This window comes from Dama dama, chromosome 11 (genome assembly GCF_033118175.1).
Source record: "Dama dama isolate Ldn47 chromosome 11, ASM3311817v1, whole genome shotgun sequence".
Lineage (NCBI taxonomy): Eukaryota > Metazoa > Chordata > Mammalia > Artiodactyla > Cervidae > Dama > Dama dama.
In genome coordinates this window covers 61,384,608-61,410,769 of record NC_083691.1, presented here as the reverse complement: position 1 = coordinate 61,410,769, position 26,162 = coordinate 61,384,608, and positions in this window count along the sequence as shown.

Genomic DNA, 26,162 nt, shown 5'->3' with positions numbered 1-26,162 from the left:
TACATCCTAATACATCCAAACTGGTTCAACGTCCCAAAATCCTCCTCCCTCTGCCTCTACCCCAGCACTTCCTCCATCCTTCCGGGTCCCCAGCACTCTACTCACCAAGTGACAAAAGACTCCAGAATTAAATTTTCCTTTTTTCCCCACAAATGTATGTTCTTCACTACCCGCTTATATTTCTAATCTCCTAAACTCATTTAATTATGTCCAGAGTAATTAAACTTACTATCAGGGGGCATCTGGAAGGAAAGTTAATACATTTTAATTGGACTTATACAATGAATATTCGATCCCATACACAGGGTAGGGGGAGGTACTTGCCCACATACATTCATGCAGAATATGCTCCTGGAGTTCATGGGTTACAGGAGGTTTTCAGGGTGGGCGCTGGAAGGATTCACCCAGACATGCTAGGAGACCAGGAACACCATGTGGACAAAGCCGCAGGTAAGAAAGGATTAGTAGGGAAAAACTGGGTGGGGTGGGGCTTCAAGAATCACAAACACTCCCTGGACAAAACAAAATCCCTGAGATATAAAGGAGACAGGATCTTCCTCACTAAGAATTAATGATCTGTATGAACTTTTATGAAAGAGAAACAAACTCACAGACTTAGAGAAAGAACTTATGGTTGCCATGGGGGAAGAATGAGGGGAAGAGAGAGATGGTTAAGGAGTTTGGGATCAACGTGTACACACTGCTATATTTAAAATGGATAACCAACAAGTTCCTACTATATAGCACAGGGAACTCTGCTAAATGTTATGTAGCAGCCTGGATGGGAGGAGAATTTGGAGGAGAAAGGATACATGTAAATGTATGGTTGAGTCTCTTTGCTGTCCACCTGAAATTATCACATCATTGTTAACTGGCTATACTCCAATACAAAATAAGTTTTAAAAAGAATTGAGAATTCATATTTCCTTTTAAAAGCAGAGGGGGTAGAGCTAAAAAAAAAAAAAAGAGAGAGAGAGATGTGGCTTGTACTGAGCCTCCCTTCCAAGTTGAATTTATCCTGGAGGGCTCTTTTCCTGAACTAGGCTGACAGGGAAAGTTGGGCACCAGCGAAACTTCCCACATTCCTCTTCTGAGAAGAGCTAAAAGATGAAGTACCTGTCCTCCATAAGTATACACCATGTTTCTGTTTACACGCATGCCCGGCAAGCCCACGCTCCTTATAAACCAAGAGGAATGAGTCCATGTGACCTAGAAAGAACCTCCAGGCTAGAGACACCAGGTCCTGCTCAACACGTAACAGGCCGTGTGACATTGAGCAAGTCCCTTCCCGACTGGCTCCCTGTGACCACCAGTGACACGCAGAGCTGAGCACAAAGCTTGCCCAAGTCCCTCTAGTCAGAATATTAGATGATTCCATGCCATCTTACTTCAGACCTGCCCTGGGGAATGTGTCTCCTGGAGAGAAAGGGTTGTAGGCCAAGATCTGCAGGCAGTAGAGTTCCCCAGTAAGGGACATCAATGTGCAGGAAGACAGCACAACTGGAATTTAATCAAATAAATGGCTAAAACTTAGTTGTTAAGTGGGAGGCTGCCTATGCCATCTGACAGATGGCACACTCTCTAATCCTACAGCTTACTGCACTGCTGGACACCATCTGAGGGACAGGATGGGACCCAGGCAGTTCCTGCTCATCTCCCAGTTGGCCCCCACACCCCTCAAGCTCACGCACCATTGAGGCCACTTTTACCAGAGTCCCCAGTATGCTAACAAGCAACCCAGACAAAGCGTGTAACTATTTGAGGGGATAAGAGGTCCCCGGTGGGAAAGACTCAGGGGAAGAGAACCCACCTCCCTGGAAACAGATGTCCTGATCCCATGGCAAAAATTGCAGTATCACATCCCCAAAATACAAGCCCTCCCATAAATCATTCAGGGGAGCCTGTTTCTTTTTCCTGTTCTGATGAAAGTGACCCGCGTGTGGGGCTCAAGGCCAAAAGTGCCACCACACTAGAGTACCTCCACACTTCCCCACAGCTTACTGTAAAGGGCTGACCAAAACCACAGTGCCTGGAACCGCCTCCCCCCTGCCCTTTAGAAGCTGGCATTCCCCGGGGTTCTGTCCTTCTTCCCCTCCTGTGTCAGCCTGACCCAGCCTGCAGGGCCCATCCTAAGAGTCTCCTTTCTCCCACCTTCCCAGGATCTTCTCCCGTGTCATTACATGCATTTGTCAGAACTCACTGAACTGTACACTGAAAATTGATGAAAGTTTTATTTATGTAAAATTACCCCTCAATAAAGTTGATTAAGGAAAACACAGCGAGGAGAAGGCTTCCGTGGTGGGCTTCCGATCTTCTCCCAGGATCTAGTCTCCTACACATCCCTAGTGCTCCTTCTGCCCTTGTACTTAGGCATTCTCTCCTACTCTCCCTGGCATTATTCATCTCAAGCCAATGTGCTTCCTCCCTCCTCACTGCATATTCTTTTTTTGGCTGTGCTGAGTCTTTGTTGCTGTGCTGGCTTTTCTCGAGTTGTGGAGAGTGGGGGCTACTCTTCCTTGCAGTGTTCAGGCTTCTCATCGGGGTGGCTTATCCTATTGCGGAGAACAGGCTCTAGGGTACAAGGGCTTCAATACTTGAAGCTTGTAGACTCACTAGCTGTCATTCCGGAGGTCTAGGGCACAGGTTCAGTAGTTGTGGCTCACGGGCTTAGCTGCTCCACAGCATGTGGGATCTTCCCAGACGTGGGACTGAACCCATTTCTCTTGCACTGGCAGGCAGGTTCTTTACCCCCGAGCCACCACGGAAGCCCTCTCCTCACTGTATTTTCTTTAATCAACTTTGTTGAGGGGTAATTTTACATAAATAAAACTTACGTCAATTTTTGGTGTACAATTCAGTGAGTTCCGACAAATGCATGCAGCCACATCACCACCACCATCATGCATGAACACTCACGTTCTCTCTCACTCTTTTGCAGTCAACCTCCCATCCAATTGACCTGTCTCTTGGCATTCTGTGTTCTGTTTTCTCTCACAATTGCTTTGTCTTTTCTAGAATTTCATTTAAATGGAATCATTCTGCAAGTACTCTTTGGTCTGGCTTCTTTCACTTAGCATAATATCTCTGAGAAGTATCCTTATTGTTGCAGGCATCAGTAATTCCGCTCTTTATATTACTGAGTAGTATTTCACTGTACAGCTATCTCACAATTTGTTTGCCTAGTCATTAGTTGATAAACAGTTTTTTTCAGTTTTTCACTATCACTAATAATGCTGCCATGAATACTAGAGTACAGAGCTTTAATGGATGTATGCTCTCATTTCTCTCACTAGCAGAAAAGTTGCTGGATCAGTGTATCTTTAACAATATCAGAAATTGCCAAGCTCTTTTCCAAAGTCACCGTACCATCTTGCATTCCTATGAATAAGGGATGTTCACATTCATTCACACATGGTTGCTCCACATCTTTGCCAAATTTTGATATTTATTATCTTTTTAATTTTAGTCATTTGAGCATGTAGGTAGTGATATCTCCTTTAGGTTTAATTCCCTAATGACTAATGATGCTAAGCATATTTCTATGTGTTTATTTGTCCTTTGCATATCTCCTTTGATGAACTGTTTGTTGGTTCAAACCTTTTGCATATTTTGAGTTGTCTGTTTTCTCATTAAGTTGTAAAAATTCTTTATTTCAGGTACAAGTCCTTAATCTGATATAAAGTATGGAATATTTTTGCAAATATTTTCCCCCAGTCTATGTCTTGTCTTTTCATTTTATTAAGTGTCTTTTGAAGAGAAAAAGTTTTCAATTTTCACAAGGCTCAATTGATCAATGTATTTTATAGTTTGTATGTGCGTGTCCTATTTAAAAAGTATTTGTCTAACCCAAGGTCACATAGATTTTCTGTCATTTTTTTAATTGTTTTAGCTTCTACATTTAGGTCCATGAGCCATTTGAAATTAATTTTTATCTATGGTGTGAGATGGAGATTGAAGTTCTTTTTTCGTACATGGATTCTAATTACTCCAATTCATTTGATGAAAAGATTTTCTCATAAATTTTTGCATCTTTGTAAAAATTCAGCTTATCATGAATATGTAGATGCATTTCTGGATGCTGTTCTCTTCTTTTGATCCATGTATCTGTACACCAACACTACAATGTCTTGATTATTCTAACTTTACATTGAGTCTCAAAATCAGGTAGTAGGAATTCCAGTTGAGCTATTTCAAATTCTAAAATATGATGCTGTTAAAGTGCTGCACTCAACATGTTAGCAAATTTGTAAAACTCAGCAGTGGCCACAGGCCTGGACAAGGTCAGTTTTTATTCCAATCCCAAAGAAGGGCAATGGCAAAGAATATTCAAGCGACTGTACAATTGTGCTCATTTCACATGCTAGTAAGGTTATGCTCAAAATCCTTCAAGCCAGGCTTCAGCAGTATGTGAACCAAGAACTTCCAGATATACAAGCTGAGTTTAGAAAAGGCAAAGGAACCAGAGATCAAATTGCCAACAATCGCTGGATCACTGAGAAAGCAAAGAAATTCCAGAAAACCATCTACTTCTGCTTCATTTACTAAAGACTTGGTGTGGATCACGACAAACTGTAGAAAATTCTTAGAGATGGGAATGCCAGACCACATTACTTGTCTCCTGAGAAATCTGTATGCAGGTCAAGAAGCAACAATTAGAACTGGACATGGAACAACAAAATGGTTCAAAATTGGGAAAGGAATACAATAAGGCTGTATATTGTCACCCTCTTTATTGAACTTTTATGCAGAGTACATCATGTGAAATGTTGAGCTGAATGAATCACAAGCTGGGATCAAGATTGCGGGGAGAAATATCAATAACTTCACATATGCAGATGATACCACTCTAAAGGCAGAAAGTGAAGAGGAACTAAAGAACCTCTTGATGAGGGCAAAAGAGGAGAGTGAAAAAGCTGGCTTGAAACTCAACATTCAAAAATTAAGATCATGGCATCTGGTCCTAACACTTCAAGGCAAATAGAAGGGGAAAAAGTAGAAGTAGTGATAGATTTTCTTGGACTCCAAAATCACTGAGGACGGTGACTGCAGCCATGAAATTAGAAGATGCTAGATCCTTGGAAGGAAAGCTATAACAAAATCAGACACCATTTTGCTGACAAAGTCCATATAGTCAAAACAATGGTTTTCCAGTAGTCAGATATAGATGTGAGAGCTGGACCACAAAGAAGGATGAGTGCCAAAAATTGATGCTTTCAATTGTGGAGCTGGAGAAGGCTCTCGAGAGTTCCTTGGACAGCAAGGAGATCAAACCCATCAATCCTAAAGGAAATTAACCTTGAATATTCATTAGAAGGACTGATGCGAAAGCTGAAGCTCCAATACTTCGGCCACCTGATGCAAAGTGCTGACTCACTGGAGAAGACCTTGATGCTGAAAAAGGTTGAAGGCAAAAAGAGAGGGGGTGGCAGAGGATGAGATGGTTAGATAGCATCACCAACTCAATGGACATGAATTTGAGCAAACTCCTGGAAGATAGTGAAGGACAGAGGAGCCTGGCATGCTGCAGTCCACAGTTGCAAAGAGTCAGTCACAACCTAGTGATTCAACAACGACAACAACATAACATCCTCCAACTTGGTTTTTCTCTTTCAAAATTGTTTGGACTATTCTAGGCATTTGAATTTTTATATAAAATTTAGAATCAATTTGTCAATTTCAGCAAAAAATCCTGCTGATCTACTGATCAATTTCTCCCCACCCAGGTTATGTTTTAAGCTCTTGGAAGACAAGGAACCTATCTTACATTTCTCCATGGCTCCTGAGTAATGGTCATTCAGCTGCCTCTCTGGGGAAATGTGGCTATGATTAGGGACAAGGGATGCAGAGGTAGAGCTGAAAGAACAAGGGCAAGGTAAGGTGTGGAATCAAACACAGGCATGCAGACTGAATGGGAACTCTTGTGTGATATCAAGAGTGACTATTGTTACTACTAGTGTGTCACTGGAGGAGTGGACAGGAAAGTGGTGAATAGAAAGAAGAAAAGGTTTCCCTCATTATGTACATCACTGTGTTTCACAGTCAGGAAAAGTTCCAAGATGCTTAGAACTTGGAAATTCTAGAGGGAGAACATAGGGTTCCTGGAGGCTGGAATCTGGTGATCAATCACAGAGAAATGGAATGGAAGTTGATTGCTTTTCTATCTGATTTCCCCTAGAAAGAGTTGGAAAGGTCTTAGAGATCATCAAATTTGTGTTTTACAAGTGAACATACAAGAACTGGAGAGATTGATGTCACAGAGCTAAATAGTAAATTAGTAGCACAACTAAAACTAGAAAATAATGCAAGTCTTCTGTCCCCTAGGTCAATGACCTTTCTACCATATCTCAGCCTCTTAATTTTTTGGCACTGTATATCCTCTCCTGCCAACTAACAGAACCATTTTGCTTCCAGAACTGGAGCTCTAAGAAGTTAAACAGTTAATCAGCTCAAAACTGCCCCAGAGATTCAGGGCTGGTCTATAGCTCTCCCCAATTCTTCCTTCCTCTCTGTCTACACATCAGCAGAAACCATTTTCAAGAAAACTTAGTGGCTTCTCCTCAAAATCCCCATTGGAGCAAGCTCCCCTTCTCTGCCTTCAAACAAGCTTTGCCTTTCCCAGGCACTTTGGTAAAATGCAACAGGTTCTGAAGTCAGGAGACCTGGTCTCTGGACCACCTACTCCAAACTCACCAATCACTGAACTTTTCCAAGCCACAGTTTTTCTCCTCTGTCAAGTGAGGATGATAACACCCTCTCTATCTGTTTGAAGGCCATGTGAGGATACAGAGAAAATAGAGCAGAAATACCCTAGAAGGTGGCATACTGTGGAAGATTTAGGAATGGAGATAACACACTTCAAAAACATGCTTTTTCTGAAGACTGCCAGAAGCAGGAATTACAAAGGAGGTTTAGGGGCTTGTCCTGCATGCACACTATCTTCCCTCCATTGAACTCCCTCCCCACTGTAGGAAAACCTGATTTGGTTCTTTTATTCTCAAAAATGTGTAGAGGTTTGGGGGTTGGGGAGAGCAGACATCCCAACTCTCTGCCCATCTCTCCATCTCCCTCTCTCCTTCTGAAAAGAGGTCTTTCCCAGAGATATTTGAACTCACCTTTGCTCTGGTTTTGGGGTCCCCTTCCAAGTAATTGTGCAGCACAAGTCTTCAACTTGAAGCACCCCTACTCCACCTCCCAAGTGTGTCCAGTGTCCTGGCCCATCTCTCAAGAGGCCTCTGGTTTGCCTCCTCAGCAACTGCCTCAGACAACCCAGAGCTAAATACCCCATAAGCCCACCATGCCTAAACCACGATTGTTCACTCACTGAGTTTTAAGCATCCCCCACCATCCAAGTATTAGGGGAAGAGCCATAACATCCTCAGTAATTACCTCCTTGATACCAAGCACTGACCATTCTAAATACTCCCAGATTCAACTCCATCCAGCCCCCAGCAAGCTGCTCCTTTTGTTTGCCCTTCTCTCCCCAGAAAGAAGATCCCCATCTCCACTGAGACTGAACACTGGTCTCCTTCCTGGTGATGCAGGAATCAACTCTCATTCCAGGAAGGCTCCAAATTCAGTGCATTTGAAATTGACCCTAGGTTTTGCTTATCTCTCCTGCTTGGAGCAATTTAATTACTAAATTAAGGTAATATCATTGTTTTTCTAACCACAAATGATGTTAAAATGATCAATGTCACTAATGGATAGCTGGATCTCCCTCCAGCCACATCCTCCCCCCACCGCCTAACACCCCCCCTCCCCACCAAGGAAAACCAAACTGTCTCCTCTCCTAGTGAGAGTGCCACATTTCCATGCAAATTGAGTGTCCAGAGTGAATGGAGTGGGGGCGGTGCCTGGACTTTCTCCTCGGTTGAGTTGCTGGAGTATTTGCATAATAAAATGCGTTAACAGCTTGGAATTAATCATCTCTGCTACCCTGGATGGCCTAAAGAACTATTTTCCAGGCCTTCGTAAGTGAAAATTCTGGATGGCATTTGTAGGTAATGGAGCTTCTGTATATTTTTCTAATTATCATTAAATTTTTCTGTCTCTAAAACGTGCCCCTGACTTAGAGTATCATAAACTGTTGTCGGTTTCTTAGGATATTTTTATTATATGAAAATCCTTGAGCACTCAGTAAATGTACACCATGCATGACTTCATGCATGAGGATTACGCTGGGATGAGTAGAGGTTTGCCTGAGTGGACAGAGTGGAGGCTTTGGAAACCAAAAAGACCCTGGTTTGAGTCTGCCTTCGTAGATTTCCTGGTGGCTCATATAGTAAAGAGTCTGCCTGCAATGCAGGAGACCTGGGTTCGATCCCTGGGCAGGGGGAGACTCTCTGCAGAAGGAAATGGCAACCCACTCCAGTAGTCTTGCCTGGAAAATTCCATGGATAGAGGAGCCTGGCAGGCTACTGTCCACGGGATCACAAAGAGTCAGACACGACTGAATGACTTCATTTCACTTTCATGGATGATTTAGGGAAAGTCATGCATCCTTGCTAAGCTCTGGTTCCCTCTCCTGTAAAAAGGGGATGTGGTAGGCTACCTTTTAAAATGACCCCAATCCCAGGTTTCCGGTATCCATACCCCTTGTGTAACTCCCACCCCCTTGAGTGCAGTCTAGACCTAGTGGGCTGCTTCTGACAAAAAGAACATGGCAAAAGTAATAGGATGTCAATTCCAAGATTAGATCACAAAACACTGTGACTTTTCTCTTTTCTCTCTCAACTTACTTACCCTGATGGAGCTGGCTGCCACACCGCTGTAAGCTGCTCAGGAGAGGCCCAACATAGCAAGAAATTTAAGGTGGCCTCTGGCCAATAGCCAGTGAGGAACCGAGGCCCTCAGTCCAGCAACTCATGAGGAACTGAATCCTACCAACAGCCACAGAGTGAGCTTGCCCAGCTGAGCCTCCAGAAGACTGCAGATCTGTCCTCACCTGGCTGCAGGCCATGATGACCCTCAGCCCAGCTAAGCTGCACCCAGATTCTTAACCCATACAAACTGTGAGATAATTGATGTAAGTGCTATGAGTTGGGTGATCTGTTATACAGTAATGGATAACTAATACAGGCAATCAAACTGTGTAAACTACTTCACAGGAATGCTTCCCCTTATAAGGTAATAGGACTTTAAATAGTGAAGCACCATACAGACTGTATAATATCCTTTGTTTTCAACCCAGTAAGTAAGTCATTTTCCTCAGTGCTTGACTTGCTTTGTCTGAACACCCTGAGGAAGTTCTGCTCTCTTCCAAATGTCCCCATCCATGTATTTTCCAGGAGGTTTTATCCCTGTGACAATTTCCATTTCAGGGCCTGGGGTTTGTTTTATTTGGAGTGTGGGCAGTACCACCCCACAGAAGATAGTGGGTAGACAATAGTGGGAAGTGAGCTGAGCGTAACAGGAAGGCTGTCCCCACAGGCTTGAACTTCGTCACTGACAGACTCCAACCACTAATAAAAAGTAGTGACAAGAATCATAATGGTAAAAGCTACTACCATTTATTGAGCAACAATTACATGCGAGGAAATTTACAAAGCATTCTTTCAGATCCTCACCGCAACCCTGCAAAAAAAATTCAGAGGGTTTAAATCACTTGTTCCATGCTAAGCAATTAGGACGTATCAGTGTTGAGGTTAGAAGCAAACTCTTCTTGCTTGTATGTATTCCTTACCTTTCATGCCTGTATGCCTCAATAAACTATTTTTTAATAAGGTGAGAATTTGTTTTGCATACGTTTTTCCCCTTAACTCTATCATGAACATTTTTCCAGGTCCTTAAGTTTTTGTAGGGAAACATTATTTTTAAAGGCAGCATAATATTCCATTATTCAATAGACTTATCCTACCCTAACAATTTAGCATTTAGGCTGTTTTCATGTGTTTTGCTATCATAAATTATACTGTGATAAGCATCCATGTACATACATCTGTAGTCACATCTCCAATTATTTCCTTAGGATAAGGCCCTAGAAGTGGGATTATAGGGTCAAATAAGCAAACGTTTTTAAGACTCTTGATGCATGTTGCCAAATTGCTTTCCCAAAGGGTTCTACCAATTCACATTCCTGAGGAGATAAACACTTAACTTTGAAAGCAAAGGGAGTTTTAAAATGTGAGATAAGCTGGCACCTTGTTTAAAGGAACAACTCCTTAAGTTGCCTGCAAAGGCCCTCTGAAAACCCCTGTGAACCCCTGGCTGAGGAAACACCGTTCCGCCTTCCTGACTGGCTGGTTAAATTCCCAACGTCCCAGATGTCATTTCATTCACAGTTATAGGAGGGGATTGGGTGGAGTAAGAGGGGAAATGGAAGCATTTGCATGATAATAAACCTGAAACTTAATAATCATGCTTTTACAAAACGTGTATATGGTCCTTTCTTGAGGCAGCTTTTCCAGAATTGGATGACCTTCTCCAAGGGGATAAGGATATTTTTCTCTGCCAGATCTCTGCCAGGGCATTGAAATTATTTCTATACACATACACAAAAAGGAGGGAGCTGAGGTGCAAATATTTAGTCACCCAAAGAGAGAAGAAAAGATACCACGGTGGCATTAATTATCTAGATAGTACTCAAGGCCAAAAGAAGACTCAGGAAAAAAAAAAAATGTTTTTAATTGTTAAAATTCTCCACCCCAATTTGTTATGCATTGACATAGCCAAAGAATCATTGGCCTATTTTAACCTTTGAACATTTCCATTTTGCTTTTATAAATTGGGAGAGAGAAAGGAAAAGACTATTCACGAAGACAATGGGGAAAGGATGGCTAAGGGAGAGAGACAGAAACAGAGGAGGGAGAAAGGCTATTTTAATTCTATTTAGTTACTTGGGTTTTCAAACCTATTAAGCTGAGTCTTAAGAAATGGAATTCAGCTTCACATACATGCTAGGAAGGGCAGAGCCTGGCTGGTGTGGTTTTAAAAGGCCAAGAAAATTTCGGTATTCTGCCATTATTTGAAATGCCTTACATTAGTCAGGGTAGACCAACTGCTACCAAGCCCAGAATCAGTGACCTAACACAATGGAACAGTATTTCTCACTTATATCACAGTTTAACACAGGTCATCCCGAGGGTGGCAGATGAAGGGGGGCCTGCCCCACACTGTCATTCAGAGACCCCAGGAAACATGAACTAAACCAAGCCCACACCGCTCTCATTCATCTAACTGGCCAAATTAGAATTTTTACAACAACTAAAAATAACAGTATATAAATTGTGTGATTCAAATAGATTTTAGAAATTAGAAAACGGCTGCTCAGAGTTCTGTGCCACCAGAGCGTAGAGAGAAGGAAGGCTCAAGTAAGAAAAACTAAGAGTAGAAGTAGAATTAAATAAAAGGGAAGAGACATGAGGGAACCACTTACAACGTTCTTCAACTCAAAAGAACTTTAGAAGAAACGGGAAGATGAGTCCAAGCCCCAGAGAGAAGTTGTCAGATCCCAGCAGAGAGTAGCTATTGGCCACAGGGAATAAGTGTGCCAACCTAAGCTTGTTTAGACTCTTATAGCCACTCTCAGAACCCTCCCTCTAAGAATAAATCACCTAAATCAGGAAATCCTGGATCCTAGGCATACTCATCTCTTAAGGCTCCTGCTTTCTTATGGTCACATGTTTCTCTTATGGAAACCCAGTCAGAGCATCAGTTTTGGAAGGGAGGGTACTCATTTCTAGGGTGAGGGATGGGAGGATATGTCAGAACTGGTGCAGATGCTAACCACGGTCATATCAGACTCACACGGATCATGACTCCTGCACTGGACAGGTGAATGCTGGATAAGGAGACTGTGATGAGCAAGAGACTGTTTCAGGGACATCTGGTGCAAGATCTATTAGACCAGAGCCAAACTAGTCTCTGGGATGGGAAGGGTCTTAGTTACACAGGCCTGGAAATGGAGTGGAGAAAACCTTTCATCACTTAAAATTAGGATTAACATATATACATTAATATGAGTAAAATAGCTAGCTAGTGGGAAGCTGTTATATAGTACAGGGAGCTCAGCTTGGTGCTCTGTGGTGACCTAGAGGGATGGAATGGGGTTGCAAGGTTAGGAGGGGACTCCAAGAGGAGGGGATATATGTGCACGTCTAGCTGATTCACTTCATTGTACAGCAGAAATTAATACAACATTGTAAAGCAATTATACTCCAATATAAATAAACATTGCTTCAAGGATATAATTCCTGGCATATAAAAATATTCACATTTTTAAATAAAACAATTAAATGAAAAATAAATAAATAAATTTCAACATTTGTCTAACAGAGCCCCGAAGAGACTTCCAGGGAATCCTTAATTGCCAAGAGAAACTGGAGCTTTCTAAAATGTTTCTATATCCGTTAGAGACAACTTCAATGGCCCTGGTTGAGCAGCACCTTCACACAAAGTCGGTAAACACTGTCCTTATCAGGGTGACCACCTTGTTCCAGTTTTCCCAGGACTTTGCCAGCTTTAAAACTGTCTCAGCCTCAGGCAAAGCAGCACACTTGGTCACCCTAGTTCTTCCACACAATTCTGTTGACTGCATCAACCAGGAGCTGTTTAACCTAAAAGGACAAATGATTTAGACTGAACCACTGACATCCTCACCTAGAGGAGTGTGGATAAGGCAGGTGAGGGCCACTGTCTGTGACTCAAGCACAAAGCAGCAGCATCATCCTTTCCCTGAGGAGGGGAGACAGGGTTTACAACTTTAGCCTCTTGTCACAGACTTGGGAGGGAGCACGAAGATTATGTAGTATAACCATCTTAGATGGCACATAAGGAAATGGAGATAGAGAAATCTTAAAGAACTTGCTTAACCCTACACAGCAGAACAGCCTGGGGCGAAGGCTGTTTTTGCAAACTGATACTCTACCTCACTGCCTGAGTGTTCCAACTCATCACTAGAACACCAAGCAACTGAATTAATGGGTCTCAAGAGATGAACCTGGACATTCCTCCCAAACCCATGAGAAATGTTCCCAATAGTCACCAGCAGTGACAAAGGAGAGGATGGTGGCTGCAGCTGTCCCCTGAGCAGAAGTGTGGTAGATAAGAGGCGACACCACCTTGAGCCTCCTCGTCCTTCTGGGGCTCCAATCCCAGGTTCCAACCTCTCCTGATCAACATTAGAGCCCCACAGCACTGTCTTCCCATCCTAACTCCTCTGGGTTATTCAGGGCTGGTGAAGGGGTGAAAAGAGGCGGGTGGGGTGGGCATGGGGAGTAATAAGTCAATCACCACAACCGCTTCCCTGAGAATCTTTTTTTTAAATTTATTGGCAACTTCTGAGAAGCTGAACAAAATAACTTGCTCGGGTTGACACCCAGAAACGTCATGTTTGTCTTCAAAAACCAAGCAACTACTTCAACCAATGAAGCACTTTCTTACAAGTGTCTTACTTTTAAAAGAAACAAAAAGGTTTTGATCACACAGAGAAAAGAGTCTGTGCAGCTGGTAACACACTCCCCAAGGGAACATAGGGCTTTTAAAATCATTACTCTCACGGCTTTTCCCATTATTATTTCAGATTTATTAAGCCTCAGCTGTCTAGACATACCTGTAGAAAGGTAATTTGGGTTGGGTATCATTTTAGGAAGCATGTGGAAATTGCCAAAGAGTAATTATTTATATTCTCATCCCTCTCTTTCTGGACTTGGAAACAAGCACTATTAAGACAGATGCGAGTAACACAAGGCAGGTTACTTCTACCCACTCCAGTACTGGGGGAGTGAAAGGTCATTTTGGGTAGATATATTTCAACCCAAAAGGCTGTAACATTGCAAAGTTAAACCATCTATTCCTGGTTACCTCTGCGCTTCATTCTCTCCCAAGACACAACTTGTTCTAACTCTCCTGTCTATTCTCTGTCCCTGCAAATCTTTTCCATGCTCTGAGACCCAGCCTAAGAGTCCCCGTGAGACATCTTGCCAAGACTCTCCAACCCACATCGTTTCTCCCTTTCCTGAAATCAGGTAGCTCTTAAAGTAGTGTTTAACTGAAAAATGTATTAATACCATGTTTTACTTCAAGAGTTGAGTATGCAGATTACCCCATGTGAAGGCAGCATGTTAGTGGGAAATGCTCAGTATTTGTTGAATGAATGAGGAAATAAGAGCTTGGCTTTTGGAATCAGAAAGACCTGATTTTACCTCTTACTAGCTAGATGACATTCATCAAGTTACTTAACAAGTTCAAGCATCAGTTTCTTTATCTGGAGTTTGGCAATAATACTACGTGGCTCAGAGGAGCAAATGAAATACACACAGAAGGTGCTCAAAAACAGAGCATGTCCTTTACCTTTGCCAACTGTCCAGTGAGATGGCATTCATTTATTCTCTTAACCAGTTTGTATTCCAGAACCTTCCTTTTTTAAACAGAGTTCACTCCATATTTTAAACAGTGTTCCACCATATTTTGATTAGGACAAAGTATGGCCTATCAATTGTGAAAACGTTTTCAGAAACCAAGACTGAGGTCTGTAGCTTTTAAAAAGACACATGGAAGTCACAGTGTGGGTATGTGTTGATGTGCCTTCAACTATGAGAGGGAAAATTCTCAAACCTTATTACAGTTTGGAAAGTGTTTGCATCACCTGCCGTGGCCCTGCTGTAGTTCATTGCTATTTTCCTTGAAACACCTCATACTGTATTCTGCACATAGAAAGACACAAAGGCACTTCATCTGTGTTTATAAACTGAACTATAGCCATGGTTGCAAAATGTTGGGAATTTAACTAGTTGGGGTGGGAGGGAAATGTTTTCAAAGCCATTTAATTCTCTGTGTTCTAAACTACATTTCAGCAAAACACAACTCCAAAAGATCGCCCAAAGCTGCAGCCCAAACAGCCCTGGGCCAAGGATTGTTGAATGGCAGCCTTTAAACCCTGCCTCATAAATACTCTACTCTAATGAACTCATGCCCCCAAACAGCCCCTGAACTGGTCTACTAACCCCAATACATGTTAAATTTATGATTTCTAAACAAGATAAAAGACACAATTGGATTCATTTCCTTTAAAAAAAAAAAAAAAAAAGGATTCCTTTTCTGACCAAGTTGAGACCCTGAGCTGGGTTATCTGCTACTAGCACCTACTTGTCCATCATTTAGGCAAAACCTTCTTCTGTAACTTTCTTGGCATTTTCAAATCAGCTTCCTTCCCTGACTTGTCTGAGCCTACTCCTCTCACCGCGGCTTGCTCACAGTTATAACTCAGCCATTCACCGATTCTTCCTATGGCTATGAGAGGTGACTTCCTACCTGGCCACCGTGAAGATGCATCCTCTCAAGTTACTCTCCCAGGTTCTCCCCTCCAGAGAGAATCACATAGAACCTGAGAGGCAGAACTGACTTTGGAATTCATCTAGTCATTTTACAGAAAAGAAAACTAAGGCCCAGAGAAGAAAACAAACTGAAAAAGGCAGGGCTAAAGCCCAGGTGTCTTAGCTCTGAATCAGTGCCCAGTGCCCAGTCATTGGGCACCTGGCCTGAAGGTGTCCTCAGCAGCCCCTCTCCCAGGACACCTTCTAGTCGGATCAGCTGGTAAGGTCCAGGGAGGCTGCCTTTGAGGCTGCCAACCTGGCCTCCAAGCTGCCTGCCCAGATAGGCCACCCTCCCGCCCACTGCCCTGCAGCTGCCAGGTTTGTCTCAGCTCACTTTCCTGCACCTTGAATCCTCAAGGTCAGACCCCTTGCTTCTGGAATAGCAATAGTGAGATGTACAAAATCCAACAAACCAATCCATCTGGGGAAAGGAGACTAATGACTCCTCCCAGATAATCTGAGAATGTTTTTTAAAAAAGGCCTTCCAAAGGAAATGGCTTTGCTGTCCCAACCTGTACAGTAACTTTAAAAGAAGGTATTTGATCTCTGGGGAGTGGAGTCAGCTGCCTGCCCTCCTAAGAGTAAGAGGTAGGAGCTGGCCAGGCCCAGAAGTAGCCGAGAGGAGGCAAATGGTAGGTAAATCCATCTGCTCTCTCAGCCTGAATGTGTCCCCAGCAAAGCCCATTAACAATTCTAGAATCTAGGTAATAAAATAAAGTCTAACCTGGGTTTCCTTTGTTCTTTGTCTAGTTTCACTTGCTCAAAGAGGGTTGCGTGTAGAGGCCTTGTAGCGGGCTCTTCAGGCCAGAGCTCCAGGTAGGAAATGGCTGCAATGCCTCAGCTCATCAGGCCATGAGCAAAAGCATTGGGCATGACACAGTCCAAGATACCGGCAGTAGGCTGTGTGCAGAGACGCTGCCTCTGGCCCTGGATTCTGCAGCCATGAGCAGCACAGCTGTGCCAGCCCTGAGAGAACTCAGCCCCCTCCCCTCGGATGAGATCCCTATCCCTACAGTGCAGCCTCACTTAATGAGAAGAACCTGTGCCCTAGAGCCTGGCTCACACCTCTCCCTTCTCTAATCAACAAAACTTCTGAGCCAAACTGGGTTTCATTCTACTGGCTGCACTGACTCCTGGCAGAAGGACCTTTATTGGGACCCAGCTGGAAAGGGCCAGGAACACATGAAATCATTGAGAACCACAAATCAGTATTTTGACCCCAGCGCTCACACTTCTTCCTTCTAGCAAAGGGTCTGCCCTCGATTCCCATCACCTTGCCACAGCAACCTACCCACATGGGCACTTTCAAGAGCCACCCGCTTTCTGTGCTGTGATCAGCTGTGTCCAACTCTTTGCAACCCCATGGACTATACCCCACCAGGCTCCTCTGCCCATGGATTTTCCAGGCAAGAATACTGGAGTCGGTTGCCGTTTCCTTCTCCAGGGGATCTTCCCAACCCAGGGATCAAACCCGCATCTCTGGTGTCTCCTGCACTGCAGGCAGATTCTTCACCACCGTGACACCTGGGGAGCCCAAGGCACCCGCTGCCCCACACTTAACACACTGCATCCAATACCCTCCCACCAGGCACCAAGCATGAGTCTCCCACTGTGCACCAGGAGTGGGCACATCCAGAAAAAGCAGTATGAAAAGTCCCAAGGAAATGCCACAGCATAGGTCCTAATCTCTGCCTGTCCTCCCAGCCAGTTCTGTGGACCCTAACAAACTGCTGGACTTCTCTGGGCCTCCATTCACTCACTGGAGAAATGAGGCTTAATGGGGACAGATGAAGAAAAACTCTTCAACAAAGGGAAAAACATTTTTCAAAGGTACGATTATCTCATTATGTTATTAGTAATAATAAAATTACTTCCTTGTCCTCCTCCTAGACAAATACAAATTTGGACTCCTTGCTGGGAAATCCCCAATTCACAAGTAGCTTGTATGAATTACAAGCTCCTCTCCTCCTGCTTAAATTCTCTTGCAGTTAAGCTCAGTCTGCACTGATTGATGTTTTTATAAATAAGATGAAAAGGGAAGATTTGATCAGGACTCAGACAACAAAATCATTTGGTGAAAACTGAATTGCAGTTATCTGCCTCCATCACCAAGCAAAAACATGCTGCATACTTTCTTGTAAGCAGGTCACAGCAAGATCCCAAAGTGTGGGGTCCTTTGCCTTGGACTCAGAATGTAACATCAAGCCTCAATTCCTTTGCTTTTTGTGTGTGTGAGAGAGACTCTCAGATGTGAGAAGGAATTATTTTATATACACACACACACACACACACACACACACACACATATAATATCCCAGGTGGTACTAGTGGTAAAGAACCGACCTGCCAATGCAGGAGACTAAGAGACACGCATTCAATTCTTGGGTTGGGAAGATTTCCTGGAGGCGGGCATGGCAATCCACTCCAGTATTCTTGCCTGGAGAATCCGATGGACAGAGGAGCCTGGTGGGCTACAGTCCATAGGGTCACAAATAGGCTGACACAACTGAAGCAACTTAGCACACATGCATAAGTGTGTGTGTGTATCTGTGTATTTTATATATATTTTTAAAGCATATATTGACTTCGCCTCATCTTTTTTCTTTTTTTACTGGTGCAAAACATAATGATTCGATATTTTTATACATTACAAAATGATCACCACTCCTTTGCTTTTGAGGCCAGTTCTTGGCCTTCAAGTTCTTAAATCCCAGTGGTGAACAGACAAAACTCTTGCCTATACTCTGTTTTAGCTCAGTACTCACACATCTTCTGTCCACAGACTTGAACCTTCAGGGTCTGACAGGCAGGGATTTCTTTAAGCAAAGGCTGTGATTATTCCACCTGTGGTTTAAACGCAGTTTAAAAAGAGAGAGAATGCTAAACAAGAAATGACCACACAAATTGACAGACCAGGCATTATTTAGAATCTGTCTTCCAGGATCCAGCCCAAGCACATGTTTGAAAGCCTGATCTTCCACTTTTCCTAACAGGCAGTGTGGAAAACGTGAAACTTTTAAAATGATAAACGCAGATTTCACAAACTAATAGTAAAGAGCTCAGCCCCTGTAGGGTACATTTTGCCTGTCTTTGGAAAGCCCCCATAAGTTGAAGGGGCCCCATTTCTTATGTTTCTTTAATTTTCAGAAATTATTCCAAGATAAAAATATAATTAGAGGGAGCAGTGAGCAGGAAATGTAATGCTTTTTCCCAGTCTCCTCTCCAACAGAAATCTTCTGCAAAAGCAAATGGCTCTGAGAAAGAACTGGCATCTAGAAAGTATGCCTAACAACTCACTGGCCTCAAAATGGACATACAAACATATCAGCTCAGCTTCATAGCCGTTTATCCCACTCCTGGGATAAAACACTTAAATAAACCGGAAATGGACTCATCTCTCACCCCAGGGAGGTGCTCCCACCCTGGGGCTCCAGGTATACTCTTGCAGTAAAGAAAACCCACCTTTCTCCGACTGAACCTGTCTGGGATGTTGACCTACAGTAGCCTCAGCAGCCCCTCCCGAGATGCCCTTCTGCCCCATGCAGGCTGCAGAGCCCTGGGCCCAGCACCTGTTTCCAGGCCCTTTCCTTTCCCTCTGCTTGCTTCCATTTCCATGCCTTTGTCTCTCCCACACCAGCCCTACCCTTCACCCTGTGCGTTCTCTGCTTGCTTTGCCTCCTCTTTTGTTTCTTCTTATTTTGATGTTGTTTTATATTTGAGTTTTGTTTGCCTGCTTTTTTTAAAACACTTTTTAATTGTGATAAAATATGTATATAACATAATATTTAATATTTCTCATTTTAACCATGTGTAAGTGTACAATTCAGTGGCATTAACTACATTCACAATTCTGTGTGCCCATCACCACCATCCATCTCTAGAATTTGTTCGTCATCTTCAATCTAAACTCTGTGCCCATTAACCACTCTCTTCTCCCCTCCCACCAGCCCCTGGCAACTTGTATTCTGCTTTCTGTCTCTATAATTTTGCCTATTGTAGGTGCTTCATATAAGGGAAATCGTACAACATTTGTCCTTCTGTTAACTGCCTCGTTTTACTAAGCATAATGTTTTCAAGGTCCATCCACTTCGTAGCGTGTGTCAAAACTTCATTTCTTTCGATGGTTGAATGGTATCCCATTGTGTGTATATAACACATCCATTTATCAGTTCATCTGGGAGGGACACTTGGGTTGTTTCCAGTTTTTAGCTATGGTGAGTAATGCTGTTATGAATGTGGGTATACAGATATCTGTTTGAGCCCCTGCTTTCAATTCTTTTGGAGGTATACATAGAAGTAGAATACTGGACCAAATGGTAACTACCTAGCAATGATGAGATGCTTCCAAAGTTTGCCCCAGGAGAGGGCACTGAAGCAACTTATTACCCTGGAGGCAGGAAGAAGCAAAGCAGAGAATGTGAACTTGTCAAAGAAACAGTGGTCTACAGATCTTGCTATGTGCCATCTTCACAAAGTACTGAAACGTCTACCCTGGGACTTGACTTCTAACTAACTGTGTGATCTCAGATAAGCGCCCCCAGACTGCTCTGAGCCTCAGTTTCCTGTCAGTGAAATGGAGGTAACACCACCTGTCCAGCTTGTATCATGCTACAGTGCCGCTTTGAGCATCAAATGAGAGAAAGCCTGTGAACTGTTTTGTAGGCCAATAATTACACAAATGTAGTGGTAACAGTAATAAGAAAATGACTGGAAGTCTAAACAGAATTACAGACCTCCATAAACTACACGTGCCTCCTCCAAAGACCTGCGGCTGCCTCCCCAGAGAGTCAGTGCTATCATTTAAGCATTTTTCTCAAGTGCTCAGGAATCATTCCTTCTGATTCCACATGACAGAGTCACCCAGGGATCTCCCCTCCCAAAGAAAGCACCTGGAGAGGTGGATCCTCAAAGGCCACACATGAACTGAGGCTGGAGTCTGGGTCTTAACTATTGGGAAAACATGAGCGCTTTAATCCACACATTTGAAAGCATTAATTAATGATCCCATCCCTGCTTCTTCCTCAGCCCCCTGTCCATCAGTCTGATGGTATAATCTGAACTTTGAGAGCCTCATGAAAAGTATTCTCTTTGCTTTTAAAAAATAAAAGAAAAACATAAGTAAGGTACTCACTCCAGAGACCTGGATACACGTGGATAACATCATGTGGAAAATCCATCCTGAGAGAGGAAGTTATTCCACTATAGGTCTTCTCAGCCCTTCAAACAGGCTGCTTACGTCTAGGCTGGGCGTCTCTACAGAGAATGGTGTGGAGGCACTGTGCTTGCTCCAGGGAAAGTCACAAAGTGCGGGAGAGGCAAAGGTGGAAAAACAATACATTTAAATACAATGTTCCATTTAATAAAGCCCTAGGAGACAAACTCCTGGTATATAAAATAATCTGGGTTTAAAAACAAAAAAACAAAACCATTGTTGAATAATGCAAAGTTGAGCTGTGGCCTTTGCAGCTGCAGGACTAAAATGCTTCCTCAGAGGCTTCATTCCTCTTGCTCAGGGTGGAGTAAACTGGGCCCCACTTAGAGCTAAGAGTGGAGTCTTCAAAATCCATGTTCCGCAGCCAGCCCTCTTCTCTAACTCAGCTGAGTTGAGTTGAGTCTGTTGGCCCAGCCAAACAAGTCAGGCCCATCTCTTCACCTGTCCAGACTTGAGAATTGATTGGCTGGTTATTCTTTTTTTTAATTTTTATTTATTTATTTACTTGGCTGTGCTGGGTCTTAGTTGTGGCACACAGAATCTTTAGTTGTGGCATGTGGGATCTAGCTCCCTGACCAGGGATGGAACCTCCACGGAGTCTTAGCCACTGGACCTCCAGGGAAGTCCCTGGCTGGTTATTCTTTAACTCGTTCACGCTTCAGTGTTACTCAACCCAACCTTTGCTGTGTAAGCATTTTCTCTCCTAATTGTGTTATGAAAGGATTTTCATCTTATTAAAGGAATTTGAGGTGTTGGCAGGCTAGTTGGAGCAGAGTTAGTCCAAGAAGCCCCTGAAATCACTGAAGGCTTACCCAGCCAGCTTCCAGGTCGGCAAGTTTAATCATCTATGGTGGCCCTCGCGTCCCTGCCCTCCACCCTTCTCCTCTCCTCCCTGTCTCCCTAACTTCCATTCTCAAGGAGGTTACTGGCAGCCTATTTCTGGAGAAGGCCAGGCAGGGGCAGACCACCCTTATGTTCAAAGTTTCTTCTAGAGCTTCAGCCAACCCCTTCGTGCTTCCATGGGCTGGATGCCTCTTCCCTCCCCACCCAATATCCAGGTGACCTTAATAGTATCTAAGGTAGTATTTAACTGTATTATGCTTGTGCTCTGACACATCTAATGTATCCCTATGCTTCCTATGATATTTTCTTCCCTCTAGTCATAAAGATTTGACTTGCCGTACATGTATGTTAAGTCACTTCAGTTGTGTCCGATTCTTTGTGACCCCATGGACGGTAGCCCGCCAGGCTCCTCTGTCCATGGGGTTCTCCAGGCAAAAAAACTGGAGTGGGTTGCCATACCTTCTTCCAGGGGATTTTCCCAACCCAGGAATCAAACTCATGTCTCTTACATCTTGTGCATTGGCAGGCGGGTTCTTTACCACTAGCACCACCTGGGAAGTCCCATCAAAAAAAAAAGCAATTCAATGTTTGGAGGACTCTCTCTTCATTATACAAATCCAACATGGCAGAGGTGAAACGGAGTGGGGGGCGGGGGGGCTCACGCTGTAGATCGCAGCATGGGGTTGGCCATACTTCTCAAAAGTCAATGCAGACTATGACTCGGTATCTTTGGGGTGCGGCTGCAGGTTGTACATTTCTACCAGGCTCGAGGTGATGCCCAGTCTCTGTGACAGCACTCTGATCCACAGATAGCACTTTGAGTCTTGAGGGGAGAGCTCCCTACCTGCAGAGTCCCCAGGTGAGGAAAGTGGTGAGAGGAGGGGAAAGCTAAGGACCAGTTTCCCCATCTGTTGAGCCCCACAAGAATGGCCACCTGGGAGAGGCAGGGTACAACCTCGCCATGTCAGCTTGAGAGGGAAGCGTAGTTCACCTATTCGGGGTGAGGGTGGTAGAGGCAGCAGTGGCAGGAAGTCCAAGAACACCCTGCAGGCTGTTTGTGCCACCCAAGGAAAGAGGAACTGACCTTTTTCTCATGGGGAAGTGCATCTTCTCTGCCCCAAACCACAGGCTCACAACCAGACTAGTTCGAGTGAAGTTCCTGCGATGACCACTGGGCGTGGGCCTGCCTCTTCTGGCCCCCACCCACCAGAGTTCCCTCCCCACTGACTTGGCTGGCCCCTTCTGCTCCCCTGCTGGAGGACCCAGGCCTCCCACGCAGGAGCAAGCCCCGCTGGCCTTCCCTTGCCAATGTGGTGCCTCTAAGTCCAAACCTGGAAAGGAAAGTTGTGTATACTGACACTTAAATTAGATCCTTGCAATTATCTTTCAATCCTGGCTTGCCCTGTGCTTCTTTATCACTTTTTTTTTTAATAGCTGAAGTTACTCACCCTCCTTTTAAGTAGACTGTGCAAAAGGCATAGGCCAACTTCTGATATATTCCCACAAGCAAAATTAAATACCAGTAACATGTGTTTTAGTGAATTGGGTCCCTCAATTTGCATCTTATAATAAGGATGTTATCATACTGGTTTATAGCTCAGCTCTTTAGTTTTTATCTCTCTGGGGCTAGATTCCCCCTCATGAGTTCAATGTAAGTCTATGAACTAATGCAATTTTTAAAATGCTTTTCTTCTGTGTTAACATTAACACCCTTATGAGTGAAAGGGTTTTACTCTCCAAAGTGTACAGAATGTTTGCATTCACTGGAGGAAGGGGCGGGATATCAGCCTTAGTGATATCCGTGGCTGCTCCTAAGTGGAAGGAGTCGCGTCAGTAATCCAGTCTGCCACAGCAAAAAAGGCTTTTTCACCTCTTTGCATGGAGACATAATCTCTGGTGTGCTCATTCCCTTACATTTAGATTAATTATAAAACATTGTCACCAGAATATTAAAGTAATGTTTAATACACAGAAGGGAATAAGGTATTCTGGAAAATGCATAATTTCTCTATGATGATTTTGCCAGTTGCATGCAATATGATCTTTTGATTGCCAGCTATAGAAATATTGTGACTAAGCTTTCACTAGCTTTTTATTTTTGCAACCATCCTGTCATAGCACTTTGAAAACTGTAAGCTTGGCCCATCAAAAAAAAAAAAAAAAACTAAGGGTGCCCATGCTAGAGAGTTCTCTCGGCTTAGTTCCTGAAGTGAGTGGTGAGAGGGGAGGGTTTTGCAGTGTACAGGGGCAACTTCCGCTTCACCAGTGCTAACACAGCTGGGGGGAGTGAGGGAGTGACCCCCACTCTCTGTACAAACCCAACACACACACACACACACACACACACACACACACACACGTGCATACGCTCTCTGCATCCCTTGAAGGTGTCAACATTCCTAAATGGAAATCTCAAGTCCTCTTGGTTGCTTCAGATTTTCCAAGCTTCCCTGCAGCCACATACCCAGGAGGGATCGGCTGAATCAACACAGAGCAGCAGCAGCAAGTGGAGTGTTCCTTGCCGGCAGTGGCTGAAGTGGGACCGACACTCCTCGGGGGGACCGCTCCTGGGGATTGGTTACCTCAGCCATCTCCCTCTAGGTCACTGAGCTCCATCCATGGCTGTGTTGGTTAACAACCAAGTGTGGTTACTAGCGGAGGGCTCTTGTCCTTCGAGGTCTCACATCTGGTCTCTGCAGGTGAAACTTTTCCACTTTGAAAATAATTTTTTTTTTAAGTAATAATGACAGCAGGAGGAGTATTCTAGCCCCTACACCTTCCCATGAGCCTTTGCCAGGTCGGTCGGTGTACCCATTCCTCCATCACACCATCCAGGATGCTGGTAGAATTCTTTGAGCTCTTTAAAACTGAAATGAATTTTTAAATACGTGTTCTGTTTATCCATGCCACCTAACAGCAATACACCCAACACCTGTCATCTTGTTTCCGTTCTCATCAAGGCTCCCTAAGCCTCCCTGACCCCCACCCTTTGCTCTTCAAAAATATAGTCAATGCATATATGAAAAACTAAGCCCTCTCACCCCAAAAGTCTCTGAGTCTGGAGGCTTAATTACCTCTCCATTTGCAACACGGAGGCCCCTTGGGTCAGAATTAAATGTGATTTCCAGTAGGAGAGGGGATAGGTTTACTCCACTCCTGCCCATCCCACATCTGTTCTGTAGACACAATGACTCCATACACCGGGAAAGGATAAACCCAGCTTCCCCAGCCCAGCTCTGTCACCTTGACCTTTAACTCCTGGAGAAAAGAGGTGGGAGCCCCGAGCAAATACAGTTTCTGAAGATAAGACTCTGGAAACCTGGGAGTGATGAATATCAGAGATCAAAGCCCAATCATGTTTATAGACAAGGTGTGTTTTCCTATCTGTGTGTGTGAACAGGCAGCCCGCATAAGACATGAGTATGCTTATGTTGTAAACAGGAGCATACATAAGGAACTGGAGGTGGAACTGCACAGATGCACATGCTTCCTGTACAGACACTGTCATTCTGCTCCTGCTGCTGCTGCTGAGTCACTTCAGTCGTGGCCGACTCTGTGCGACCCCATAGACGGCAGCCCACCAGGCTCCCCCATCCCTGGGATTCTCCAGGCAAGAACACTGGAGCGGCTTGCCATTTCCTTCTCCAATGCGTGAAAGTGAAAAGTGAAAGTGCAGTTGCTCAGTCATGTCCGACTCTTCGCAACCCCGCGGACTGCAGCCTACCAGGCTCCTCCGTCCATGGGATTCTCCAGGCAAGAGTACTGGAGTGGGGTGCAACGCCGTCATTCTGACTCCTGGGGAAAAATAGAAAGGGCAATTATATGCCAACCATTAAACAGTTGTATAGACATTTGAGTTTCCTAACCAAGTACACATGATTTTCAGTCATTATTTTGCTAAGGTGTCAACAAGGAAGAGGAGATGTTTAGCTCGAGAAGGGAGCTTGGCCCTCTGCTCCACGGGCTGCATCGCTCGTAGGCCTTACTTCCTCCCTAGTCCCCATCAGGGTCTATTGGGAATACTTAACTTTTCCCATTATACTTTATTTCAGTGGGAGGGGAGACACAGTCCATACTGGTAATATCAAAATGTTCTCAGATGTCAGGGGAAGGTTTCCATGTGTGTTGAATCCCTTTGGGAAGTGCCTGACCACTCTCTTAGCCTGTATTTACATCCTGACAATCTTCCTGAGAGCTGGGACCAGGGCTGAGGCTTGTGGCCGTGGACAAGTCATAGGAATGGGGAGGGGACTCTGGGAGAAACAATGGTGACAGGTAGAATCTGAAATCAGGTTCCCGAAATTATTCTTTATATGCCTTAGATGTCCTGATTTATGACACTAGACAGTCATAGACCAGTCCTGCTTCCAGAAGGCACAGAATGACAGGCAAGAGATATGAGGCATGGAAGGATATTAGATTATATGACTGTAATACAAAAATACAAAGGTCCCTGTTTTTGAAATATAAACTCCAATAGAGTGAAGCCCCAGCTTGCTCAGCCTTACTTTATGCAGAGAACATTTCACTGATTCCAGGTAAACATGCTTGCTTACTTTCAATTCCTACCTTCATTATGAAACTCATCTAATTTTGAGGCCCAGTGGCAATTAAATCTTATTGTTATGGGACATAGCATGTATCAACAAGCAGGCTGCAAGGGAAAAAAGCAACATAATATAACTTATACAAGTAGTCAAGAGAATGAAAAATTTCATAAAACTTCCACCCAAAAGAGGAAAGTCCTTGGAGCCTCCTCTTGTAGCTTTCTGTTCTTTTTCAGTTGAATTTGTCAT